Source organism: Podarcis pityusensis (genome assembly GCF_964106645.2).
Source record: "Podarcis pityusensis genome assembly, chromosome: 3".
NCBI classification, from domain to species: domain Eukaryota; kingdom Metazoa; phylum Chordata; class Lepidosauria; order Squamata; family Lacertidae; genus Podarcis; species Podarcis pityusensis.
The window spans coordinates 78501428-78513492 of NC_138026.1; the positions used below are offsets into that span (position 1 = coordinate 78501428).

The 12065-nt window shown below is 44.7% G+C and overlaps 1 protein-coding gene and 1 long non-coding RNA gene across 6 annotated transcripts in view; one reads left to right on the plus strand and one right to left on the minus strand.

The window, feature by feature from the left end:
- CHRM3 (cholinergic receptor muscarinic 3) overlaps positions 1 to 12065 on the plus strand; it is a 227665-nt gene that overhangs the window by 187608 nt on the left and 27992 nt on the right. The gene's annotated exons all lie outside the window — the stretch shown is intronic.
- LOC308472722 overlaps positions 3346 to 12065 on the minus strand; it is a 55428-nt gene continuing 46708 nt past the window's right edge. For both annotated transcript variants that reach the window (XR_013983671.1, XR_013983672.1), the window contains 4 exons: positions 10493 to 10581; positions 6349 to 6425; positions 4294 to 4346; positions 3346 to 3556 (listed from right to left, as the gene is read on the minus strand). This is a non-coding gene — a long non-coding RNA (uncharacterized lncRNA). The remainder of the gene's footprint in view (positions 3557 to 4293; positions 4347 to 6348; positions 6426 to 10492; positions 10582 to 12065) is intronic.

Genomic DNA, 12065 nt, shown 5'->3' on the forward strand with positions numbered 1-12065 from the left:
TACAAATCAGGTTTACAGGAATATTGTGATACAGAAAGGGAGAATAAAGATAGGAAGGAGGAAACACTTTTCTTAAATAGTAAGCTTTTTACATGCTAACACTATTGATTTTTGTGCGGCAGTAATGGCATTAAAACATCCTTGAGTTTGACATTTGGCTACATTGTTTTTTACAGAAGTGCATCAGTGGAATTCAGATAGATAATCTGAAATGGAAGATGATTCTTCAATTGCAGGTTTACCCTTTTGAGGAAACGTGCTGTGGGCTGTATTCTTCTAGTGGAAAATACAAATCATTTTCAATCACCATCAGTCTTCTGTGCACACAGACAAATATAATTGTTCTGACTGACACAGAAAAACAGCCATTTTAAAAGAGTGAGTGAGGCCCTTGAAAAAGAAATTGCTCCATGAAACATGTATTGATAATGTAGCCTGACAGGAAATTCCATGAAAAGCAACAGAGCAAATTAAGTAGTTGGATAACTATCTGAGAGGCTCCCCCATTTCTTTTGACGCTTATATTATAAAGATGGTGCCTCATGATTCCCACTTCACATCATTTATTTTAATCGTTTCTTAGGCCAATTACAACTGGCCATTTTAATCAACTGGATGTAGTAACATTAACATAATTGTGGTTTCTAATGATATAAAACACAGAATTACATCAGAACCACTGCTGCCCCATAGATAGTTAGACTTGGTTTTGGCAAAGCAGAGCTCAGTTGTGCCATGCCATCCAAGTCACACGAGTGTGTGGCCTTGGGCAAGTTATCACATACCTATAAAATGGGATGCTGTGAGAGCAAACAGCAGCAGCAAGAAGAAGCAGCGTGCCTCATATAGAAGAACTGCCCCTCCCCTTCTAGCCCCCACTGCCTCCTGCTCCCACATCTGTTGTCATTCACTTCTCCCTTTGCTCTATGATTCATCTTCCCTCCCTCACATATGGATATCTAATGTGACACATCAAGCAGTTCTATTAGGGGTATTCAACAACCACCAGATTCAGTTCAGACCCTAATTCAGTGATTTGGATCTGAACACCTGGGCTTGGGATTCAGACTTCAGAGCCTGCATGATTTGGCTTGTGATTTGAGACAAACTTCAGTTTGAGGGGAAACAAAGCTTCCTCTCCCACCATTCACTTTGGATAATTTTTTTTAAGGCTATAACAATTTTCTTTCTGACTGGTGGATAAAACTTGTAGGCATTGTAGCCCTTGAGAGTGGAGTAAGCCTGCCACATTACAGGCAAATAAATGCAGGCATTTATGTATGAGGTAACTTTCTTTTTTAATATATTTTTCGAAGGAAACAGGCTATAGGGTGTTTTTTTGGCAGAGTGATATAAAGTGTGCAGGCACCCTTGCACCATCAGAGGGGGTGAATTCTGCCAAATTTCATAAGGATAACTCCAGTGGTTTTCACCCAAGAGCAGTCTTTACAGTTTTGCATTAAGCAAAAAAAGAATATTCCCTACTTATTTATAGGAAATTTGTCTGAAAATAGCAAACCCAAACCTCTACCTGACTGGGGGCTTGAGCAGCTAACAGCAGCAGCCCTTTGCCCTGAGAGTTGGTGATGGTGAAAGACGCCAAATGCCCTCCAGCCTGGGAGATGCTTCTGATGGGTTGCCCACCTGGCTGCTCACCAGCCAGGGGCAAGCAGGCTTCTCTGGCAAGGACATTCCACTCAGGAGGACAGTGGCCAAAACCATTTTCCAGCAGCTGCAACCCACTCCCTTCCACACGTCACCTTCTTCAAACCTTGTTTTCTACCAGCAACATTACTGGTCTTCATTTCATTGGGGATCTGGATGAATAAATGGTGCCACTGTCACCCTCACACTTGATGTTATTCACTGTGCCTGTACTATAGGTGAATTTTTTCTAGCTCAGTTGGTAGAGCATGATGAGGCTCTTAATTGCAGGGTTGTGGGTTTCAGTTCTACATTGGGCAAAAGATTCCTACAGATTACCCATGTGGTCCCTTCCAAATCTACAACTTTGAGATTTTTAGCTTATTCTCAGCTCTTGTTGACCCCAGGTACTCAACACTACATTATAGAGTTCCAAGTGTCATAGAAACATTCAGACACTTCCATTTTGCAACATTTGGGAAAGCAATCATTCATTGTGTAGTATACTGCAACAGTAAGGATTGGATGCCAAAAGTCATACAGTTGCATGTTCAAAATGTAGGTGAAAGGAATTAATTCAGTGGTCTGTGGCTCTACCCATGTACCTTAAACATATTTTTTTTTAGATTTTGCATGCTGTTCCCATAAGCATGAATATTTGTTGTATTAAGTTTGCTGAAATACAGTTTTGCTCAAGGAGTCAACTACACTCATATTAGTGAGGATGATATATTTTTGTAGCAATCTTTAAAATATTATGTGGAGTTCTAACTAGGTGCATGCACACAGATGCATACATACACACAAAGAGAGAGAGAGAGACCAAGTTTCAGAAGGCATTCATCATAAACCCTCACCAAGCCATGAGGGTCCAAATCTATCAACTAAATGAAATTATATTGTAAACCTCCCTGTGATCTTCGGATTAAGGGTGTTATAAAAATGTAATAAACAAAACAAAACAAAACAAAACAAAAAAATAAATAAAATATTGACTGTGACTGAAGAAAACTCATTGGACACAACCAAGATACTATTGAAAACACCTGTTGAAGTCAATGGGGTAAATGTCTTAGTTGAGGTTGTTGGTTTTTTTAGTGTGTGTCATTCCACTAATTTTTGAGAGAGATGTGTGCTTTACTGTTGAAAATCATAGAATCATAGAACTGAAGGGACCCCGAAGGGCCATCTAATCTAGCCCCTGCAATGCAGGAATCTCAACTAAATCATACATGACTGATGGCCATCCAACCTGTGCTTAAATACCTCCAAGGAAGGAGAGTCTCCCACCTCTTATGGAAGTTTGTTTCACTGTCAAACAGCTCTTACTGCCAGAAAGTTATTCCTAATGTTTAGGTGGAATCTTCTTTCTTGGAATTCCACCCACACAATAACGGACAAGGAGAGTTAATAAGCAAGCTGTTAATGTGCCAGCACAGAACAAGAGTTATGCTCACACCAATAACTCTATCTTATTTTTTAAGACAAATTTCTCTTACATTGTTAATACGTTTCTATAGATCTGTTTCTGTAGAACTGACCTGTGGTCTAACTCTTCATATGGTTTGCTTCATCAACTAATAATTCTATAAAAATCTTCCTGGCCTGACAAACAGCACTGCCTCAAAATTACAGGACCTCAGATACTACAGATACGCATTCATTTATAATATATTTGACCATTAAGAGTAGTAATGAATAATAGAATGATGGAGAATCATTAACTGCAACACTTTACTATTTCTCTGGACCTGTTCTGCAGTTCCAAATTTCATGAGAGTAACTTCACATCTTACAGTGTTCATGTGATGGTTATAATTATTACCTGATAACTGGAACATCTGAAACTTCTGTCATTTATTTAGCTTTCTTACTCATACGTTGCTTTTTGACTGAATGGTCTTCAGAGCATCTAATGACAGGTGGAATATAAAGCACTTGCAATAATTAAAAATCATTACAGTCAACAGTGATAAGCATCAAGCAAGCACCATAACAAAAAATAGGTGGGCCGTGTAATGAGTCTGCATAGTTCATTGATGCTTAGCATGTAAGACAGTTAGCCTTTTATGCCGAATGCTGATAAACCATGAACGAGGATTTTATCCATCACATGACAGCTGCCACTTTTAGTGAAGTCATTTTTATGGTAAAAAAAACACACACACACACAAAAGCCATCAGTTGGTGCTGTGCATTCAATCCCCACCCCCCACCCCAGGCAATCACTATGACAAGGCAGAGGAATATGACTGTGGATGAAATGTGGTGGGGTGGAGTGGGGGTTAAATGTCCAAAGTACTTCTAGTTTGTGTAGAATAACAAGTGAATACCACCCACTGTTCCTATTTTGTTTGAAACAAAGAAAACAATCTGTTTTTGTGTCTCTCTATTAACAGATGTAGGAAGGGCTGGATTTGCAAATACAACAGTTATGACAGATCAGTTTATTGCCAATGGCATGGGAGAGTGGGGCTGTACGTGATGAAGCCACCAACATTTTGTTTTTGTTTTTCTCTTTTAACAGTCATTAAATACACACAACCCCGTCTGATTTTGCCCTCCCAGAACACACCATTGCTAGAGGCATCAAAGCTGACATTAGTATTCTCTGTGAGACGGATTATTCTGTGTAGCTTTTATACTTACTGGAAGGCCATTACGTAGATGTCTGGGCTGTCATATTCAATTTTGCACAGAACCTTTATGTAAATGGTGGAGGGAATCAATATTTTTTACTATGACCATGAATAGAATGCATAAGCTGAAGGAGGCAATAAATGTATTCTTTGAGAAAGACATATTGCAAGGGGAATGGGTCTTTCTTTTATTTTAGCATCAGCCTGCCATGCATGCTTCCAGTGTAATTACTATTTGTCATCCTCATCCTCATTAGTTTGCCAGACTTGAAGGAAGCTGTCATGCCTCTTTGAATAGTGGACAGTAATAGAAGGACATTGCTTCCCATACCAGTTTCCAGAATTGGTTGGCACTCTTATTTTAAGCTAAATGACTGGAAAATAAAGACTTTGTGAAGTGTTATTGATGTGAATAGAAACAATGGAGATGTGCTAGTTATATTTAACACTTGATCTTAAACCAACTTACATACACTTCATTTACTAGCTAACTATAATGTAAAACAGCCTTTTTAAACCTTCAGCCCCAAAGTGGAAAGAATAAATAAACTGCTCTAAAAGCGAACAACAGAGCAATGGCTAATGCCACTCCCTCAGCATATATGGTAACATTATGGCCCATGGCAACAGTGGCACTTCCAAGTCATGTAGACATGGAGGTAGCAGATGCAGTGACATAGAGGATATATCTCCAGGACAACCGCCTGCCCTATGTACAGTGCAACACATACCGTATTTTTCGCACCATAGGACGCACCGGACAATAGGACGCACTTTGTTTTAGAGGGGGGAGAACAAGAAAAAAAATTTCTCCCCCTCTCTGCCCAGCGCCCCTTCAGCGAAGTGGCAGGAGGCGCTGCGCAGAGAGGGGGAGAACTTTCCCCCTCTTGTTTTCCCGCTCTAAAACAAGGTGCCGTTTAAGGTGCGTTCAGGCGGCTACCTTGGAAGCCTGGAGAGCGAGAGGGGGTGGTGTGCACTGACCCCTCTCGCTCTCCAGGCTTCAGGTTCATTTCGACCTGCTCTTTGGGGCTGGCGGGGGGAAGCCCACCACCAGCCCCAAAGAGCAGGTCAGGGAGCAGCGGAAAGGCGCAGCAGAGAGGCTCCTGCCATAGCCGCCCGTCACCTCTCCAGCCGGGAGAGCGCGCGCGGGGCTAAAGCAGCCCCCTGCGACCCTCTCCTGGCTGGAGAGGTGACGGGCGGCTATTGAGGCTCTTGCCATAGCCGCCCGTCACCTCTCCAGCCGGGAGAGCGCGCGCGGGGCTAAAGCAGCCCCCCACGACCATCTCCCGGCTGGAGAGGTGACGGGCGGCTATTGAGGCTCTTGCCATAGCCGCCCGTCACCTCTCCAGCCGGGAGAGGGTCGCGGGGCTATGGCGTCTTCGCTCCATAGGACGCACACACATTTTCCCTTCATTTTTGAAGGGAAAAAAGTGCGTCCTATAGAGCGAAAAATACGGTACACAATGATAAAGTTTCATGAGCTCCTGTGACACAGACAGCAGTGACACAGCTGGCGCACTTCCTCAAGTATCCCTACAAGCAGGGGGTTCAAATCCCTTTATAAGCTCATTGCCCTATGTTTAATCACAACACCCAACAGGGAAGAAGGAAAGGTAACAGAACATAGCACCCAAATACCTCCCTTGGCCAGAGGCCTACAGAGAGGACGCACGGGACTCCTTGGGACAAGTGTTGAAGATGTACTGTGTTTTGAAAGAGTCTTTTGCCGGTCAGGAGCAAGGAGGGACCTGTGTGGAGCCAATAGGTTGGCAAGGTTGTGGGACTTCCTCGTGATCTGCAAGGAACTGGGCATGGGGTAGGTCTCACAGCTGTTGGCTGTGAAGAGCAAAGGGTGGAGACAGAGTGTAATGAGCCATGATCAGCAGCTGGGACACATAGTCCCTAGACCTGGATACACCGTGGGTGTTTGTGAGGAAATCCACCTACCTTCATGCATGGAGAGCCTGGAACAAACTGCCACCTGACAATTTCCCCTACCAGTTTGTTCCAGGCTCTCCATGCGTGAAGGTAGGTGGAGGACTGTAGTGTCTGAGGCCATACTCACCTCTTTCCCTGTAAGGGCTGTAGTGGAACTCTGGGTGCACAGTAGCTGTTTGTTCTCCATGCATGTGCTCTGTGATCCTGCAAGGAAAAAGTGTTCTTCAGTGCGTGGCCAGCAGTGGCAATGGCCTTCACCCAAAGAGAACTTGCATGCATGTGAGAGTGAGTGCTTACCCAGTGCGAGAGACACTACTCTCTTACACTGTGTTAATAGCAAGACAGGACTCTAATAATAATAATAATAATAATAATAATAATAATAATAATAATAGAACAAACAGGGTGTGATGATAATATACATAATCCATATATAGGAATAAATCACTCTTGAACAAATACAGACACAAAATAAATAAACTACAGGTATGTGAATGCAGGGGTGAAGGAAGGCTCTCCGGCACCCAGGGCGGGGTGTTGAGGGGTGGGGCAAACTTTCCGGCGGCGCATACGATCGTCTGCTCGTGGCTGCAGTGGCGGCGGCATGGTCTTGCACTTGTGGCTGCAGCGGGGTGCCTTCTTGTCACCCCCCTCAGAGATGGCACCCAGGGTGGACAGCCCCCCTTTCCTCCGCCACTGTGTAAATGTGTGGGTGGTAGCAACTGGAACTATTTATAACACAGACATAATGGCCAACAAGACAGGATTACAACACATAGCTGCTGTTATACCAAGGGAACGTAATTTAAGTATTCAAACCCCCTTACTCACTGTATCAGCAATACCTGTTCATATGCCAAGGTGGGTCCTTGGCCATGTTCCTCATTTACAAATGAAATAAAGTCAGAGCATACAGGTGTGAAGTTGTCGTTTGTCCTTTGGCCCCTAAAGACTCTCAGCTATTTAGTTACTTTTTCCAGCAAGACAATTAAAGCAAGTTACAGTATTTATTGCAATGTTTTGAGAGAGAGACATGGGAGACATTTGTAGCATGTATCCCCTGCACCAGCACTTTCCCTTGGAGAGATCATTATTTGTGCTATTTGATAATGTGGGATAGAATGTAGAAAGGAAAACAAATGTACTTTATAGCCCATATGGGTTTCGCATTTGTGTTTCAGGCTGATTTAAGTCTAAGCAGCCTTCTAAGCCTCACATGTGAAAATGTTACTTAAGTTACACAAGTGAAAGATGGCATGAAAGAAAACCACCTCCTCATTCATATTCGCCTTCAGGTACTAAAAATCTAATCATTTTAGCATTAGAGTATGTTTGGCAAGCATTACAAATGGTGAGGGTTTTGGTGCCTTATGGGCAGAGCTCAGAATGAGCAGAGGCCACACTGCGGTTCAAATAATATAATTGCAGAACATTATAGTGCAGCTCTAACTCTGACGTTTTATTTATTCTCCCCTGGTTCTTTCGGGCTTTAAAGGACAGATCAAAGAAACAGGAAAAAATAATTGAAAAGCATTGCATTTGCTGCAGTGGAATTAACTGCTGAGTTGAAGCATTTGTGACGAATCTTTGTGTGTACACTTAGTAAATTAGTTTAAGAATCCCAATTTTTCTAAATGAAGGAGGAAATAGAATATATAGTTCATAAGGTTTAAAAATTATAATGAGAGTAAATGTTTTGATTCTTTATAGAATCATGAGAAAATGTCATAATTATTTTATAGGCTTTGAAAAACAGTCACAGCCAAAGAGTATGAAAAACTCATAGAATTGTAGAGTTGTAAGGGACCACAAGGATCATCTACTCCAACCCCCTGCAATGCAGGAACTTTTGGCCAACATGGGGCTTGAACCCACAACCCTGAGATAAAGATTCTTATGTTCTATGACTAAGCTATCTAGTGCTGTGATTCAATAAATTTAACAGTCTTTTTCATCTGTTCATCTACCACTTGCTACTCCAATATGGGGAAAATCAGAATTCACTTTAATCGTTCCTAACTCCCCATGAGGTAAAAGGTGTCATTCTACCTTCTGCCCTAAGACAGACCTGCAGCACCACCCTATGCATGTCTACACAGAAGTAAGTCTCACTCAGTTCACTTATTCCCAGGGAAGTGTGCATATAATTGCTAGTTGACAAGATAAGCATAATAAATGACACCCAGAGTGGGGCCTTCTGAAATGGATAAAGGGTTCTGTGCAAGCCTGTGGTTTAAAAGTTTTATTATATTGCTTTACAGTGGTGCCTCGCAAGACGAAATTAATTCGTTCCGCAAGTCTCTTCGTCTTGCGGGTTTTTCGTCTTGCGATGCACGGTTTCCCATAGGAATGCATTGAAAATCAATTAATGCGTTCCTAGGGAAACCGCCTTCAGACCAGGTCCGGGGACAGTCTGTCCCCGGACCTCTTCTGAAGGCTGGGGGGGGGGATAAGGGCTTTTCTTCCCACCCCCAGCGTTTTAAAAAACCCCGGGACAGCGGAGGACTTCTCCGCTGTCCGGGCAATCTTAAAATGCTGGCGGGCGGCATTTTAAAATCGCCCCGGGACAGCGGAGGACTTCTCCGCTGTCCGGGGCGATTTAAAAGCCCCTGGGAAGGCAGGCAGGGGGGACAAAGACTTTTGCCCCCCGCCAGCCTTCAGAAGGTGTTCCCGCCCCCCGCCCCGCTTCGGAGCACCGTTCCGAAGCGGGGCGGTGGGGGAAGGTGTTCCCACCCCCCCGCCCCGCTTCGGAGCACCGTTCCGAAGCGGGGCGGTGGGGGAAGGTGTTCCCACCCCCCCGCCCCGCTTCGGAGCACCGTTCCGAAGCGGGGCGGTGGGGGAAGGTGTTCCCACCCCCCCGCCCCGCTTCGGAGCAGCGTTCCGAAGCGGGGCGGTGGGGGAAGGTGTTCCCAACCCCCCCGCCCCGCTTCGGAGCACCGTTCCGAAGCGGGGCGGTGGGGGAAGGTGTTCCCACCCCCCCGCCCCGCTTCGGAGCACCGTTCCGAAGCGGGGCGGTGGGGGAAGGTGTTCCCACCCCCCCCCGCCCCGCTTCGGAGCACCGTTCCGAAGCCGGGCGGTGGGGGAAGGTGTTCCCACCCCCCCGCCCCGCTTCGGAGCAGCGTTCCGAAGCGGGGCGGTGGGGGAAGGTGTTCCCGCCCCCCCGCCCCGCTTCGGAGCACCGGGAGAAGCGATCTCCCCGCAGCCCCTTGCTTCAAAAGAGGTCCGGGGGCAGCGGGGAAGAAGCGCTGCGCTTCGCGCTGCCCCCGGACCTCTTTTGAAGCAAGGGGCTGCGGGGAGATCGCGATCTCCCCGCAGCCCCTTGCTTCAAAAGAGGTCCGGGGGCAGCGGGGAAGAAGCGCTGCGCTTCGCGCTGCCCCCGGACCTCTTTTGAAGCAAGGGGCTGCAGGGAGAAGCGATCTCCCCGCAAACCCTTGCTTCAAAAGAGGTCTGGGGGCAGCGCGAAGCGCTTCCCGCTGCCCCCGGACCTCTTTTGAAGCAAGGGGCTGCAGGGAGAAGCGATCTCCCCGCAAACCCTTGCTTCAAAAGAGGTCCGGGGGCAGCGCGAAGAGAAGACCCGCTGCCCCCGGGGCAAGCTTCGTTTTGCGAAGCAAGCCCATAGGGAAATTCGTCTTGCGAGGCAACTCGAAAACGAAAAAACCTTTCGTTTTGCGAGTTTTTCGTCTTGCGGGGTACCACTGTATTTTAATATTTGTCATTTGCTTATCTCATTAGTAAATGGTCACAGTTTGTTGAAAACATTAAATATGGAGGTGGGCAAACCCACTTCCTTTTTTTTTTTTTTTATGTTTGTTTCTCCTTTCAATTAAATAAAAAGTAAGAGCCCGTGCAGTGCAGATCAATTTTCACTGTATGCTGCAATCATAATAATGGTGTGTGAAAACACAGCTTTTGATCAAACTTGGTTCAAGTATTTTTATGATGACTGAACAACGCCTTTCATGGCAAAAGTAATTCCAGGCTTCTGAAAATAAATTGCATAAAGGTAAAAGTACAAAGGCAAATTCGCAGAGTTCAGACTCTCACAAAGCTTTACCGAAGGAAACCAGTCAATAAAAATGCTGCCAATTTTTGTTAAGCCTTCACAAGCTATTTAGGGCCAAGGATGTTTCTTTTTCCTTGTGAATACTTGCAGGAAGTGCCACTTCACAGAAAAGAAAAGAAAAGCAAAAAACCTTGGAGGAGCAACTGTCTTGATTTGTCTGTTTCCAGAATGCTAATTTTTCATACATTGAACACAATAGAGATCTTACCTTGAGAACAATCATGCTTCCTTTCACCTCCTAATTTTAGTGGTGCATTTCAGAGGCTACAGAATGGCAGGCAACCAGGGGGTGGGGCCCTGCAAATGAGAAGTTAAAAAAGAAGTCTCTTCTTTTGCAGAGAAAGAAAACTTTTGAGAAACCAGACGACAGGTTTTGACAAAGTACTAATGGGAAGTAGGAGACTGGGGTTTGAACATCAAGAGGAGAAGGGATTGCACTAATAGTGCCCCACTGCAAGCTTGACAGAGCAGTGACAGTAGGCACACTGGATAGATTTGGAATTGGGTATCAGGAGATGTGAGTTCAAGCCCCATCATGGGCAATGGAGCAAAATGGTACTACTCTTCCTTTGTATGCGGCCTATGGAGGAAACAGTTATGCCAGGGGCAAAAGAAAATGAACTCAAACCCACACTGCAAGCACGACAGAGACACCACGAGGCATTTGCCTATCCTGCTTCTTCACTCTCAGTCTCAACACCTAACCATAGGAAAATGCAGCCTGCAGAACGAGTTCTGGTCTTGTAGAACATCTCACATTTTATACACAGAGAGGGTCCCAGGTTAAAACCCACAGTATACCTTTATACTACGAAGGAGGGAAGGGATCCTCCATACCCAGGCACCCCTAGGCCAATTACAAGATGTTCTGCATGGGCCAGTAGCCTATTTCCACATTGGGCAAATAGGTCTTTTGGCCAACTTCTCCCTCTGTCAACCAGTGTGAAAAGTCCACCCTCCTATCTTTTTTGCCTGATAAGCCAGCCTTATCAGTTAGCATTCCAGCAGAATGTAGTTCCTCCTTTCTCCCCACCCTCAACAGCATACATGCTGGCAGAAGCAGTCATCCCACTTGTGGACCTCGAGAGGCCTGCTGCCTCTCAACACAGCATTTCTGCTTGAACAGAGAGAGGAGTAGGGACAACTAGTTCTGGTAATCTTAGGTCTCTACAAAACTGCACAGAAAGTTTCAGGCCCCACAGCAAAAAGATAACCAAGAACATTTGTGAGTGTGGGTGACCTGGAGAACTCTACCTTTGAGGAAGAAGAACACATTCTCAGTCCCCTTGATTTTTACAGATTCTGTGCATGATTGAATCAAGGAAGCTCTTTCACTGATGTATCCTACAGATTTCAAGCTATAAATTAATCTTGCACAGTTTTGTTTCTTACCAGTCAGTATTTTCAACCACCTTGTCTTCCATCTTATTAATATCTTCCAGAAACAGAGTTGTCTGAATCTGTGTTTGCACACATTCATAAAATTCTGTTCCCTTTCTCTACGGTATGGATCAAAAATGTAGCCCAGGAGTTTTGGATAAAAAGGGAAATTCATTTTATATTAATGAATAGATTCCACCCCTGATGTTTTATTTTAATAACCCACTTTGTCTCTTCCCCTCTCTTTATTTAAATACCATAGCCCGAGTACGAAGGACTTTGTGATTCATTTTATTAGAAAAGAAAATTTAATAACTATAAAATGAAGATGTTATTTAACCTGTTCAGAGATCTTGCAAATAGTGGAAACATTTTCTGTTATGGCAGTGCCTTATGATCTT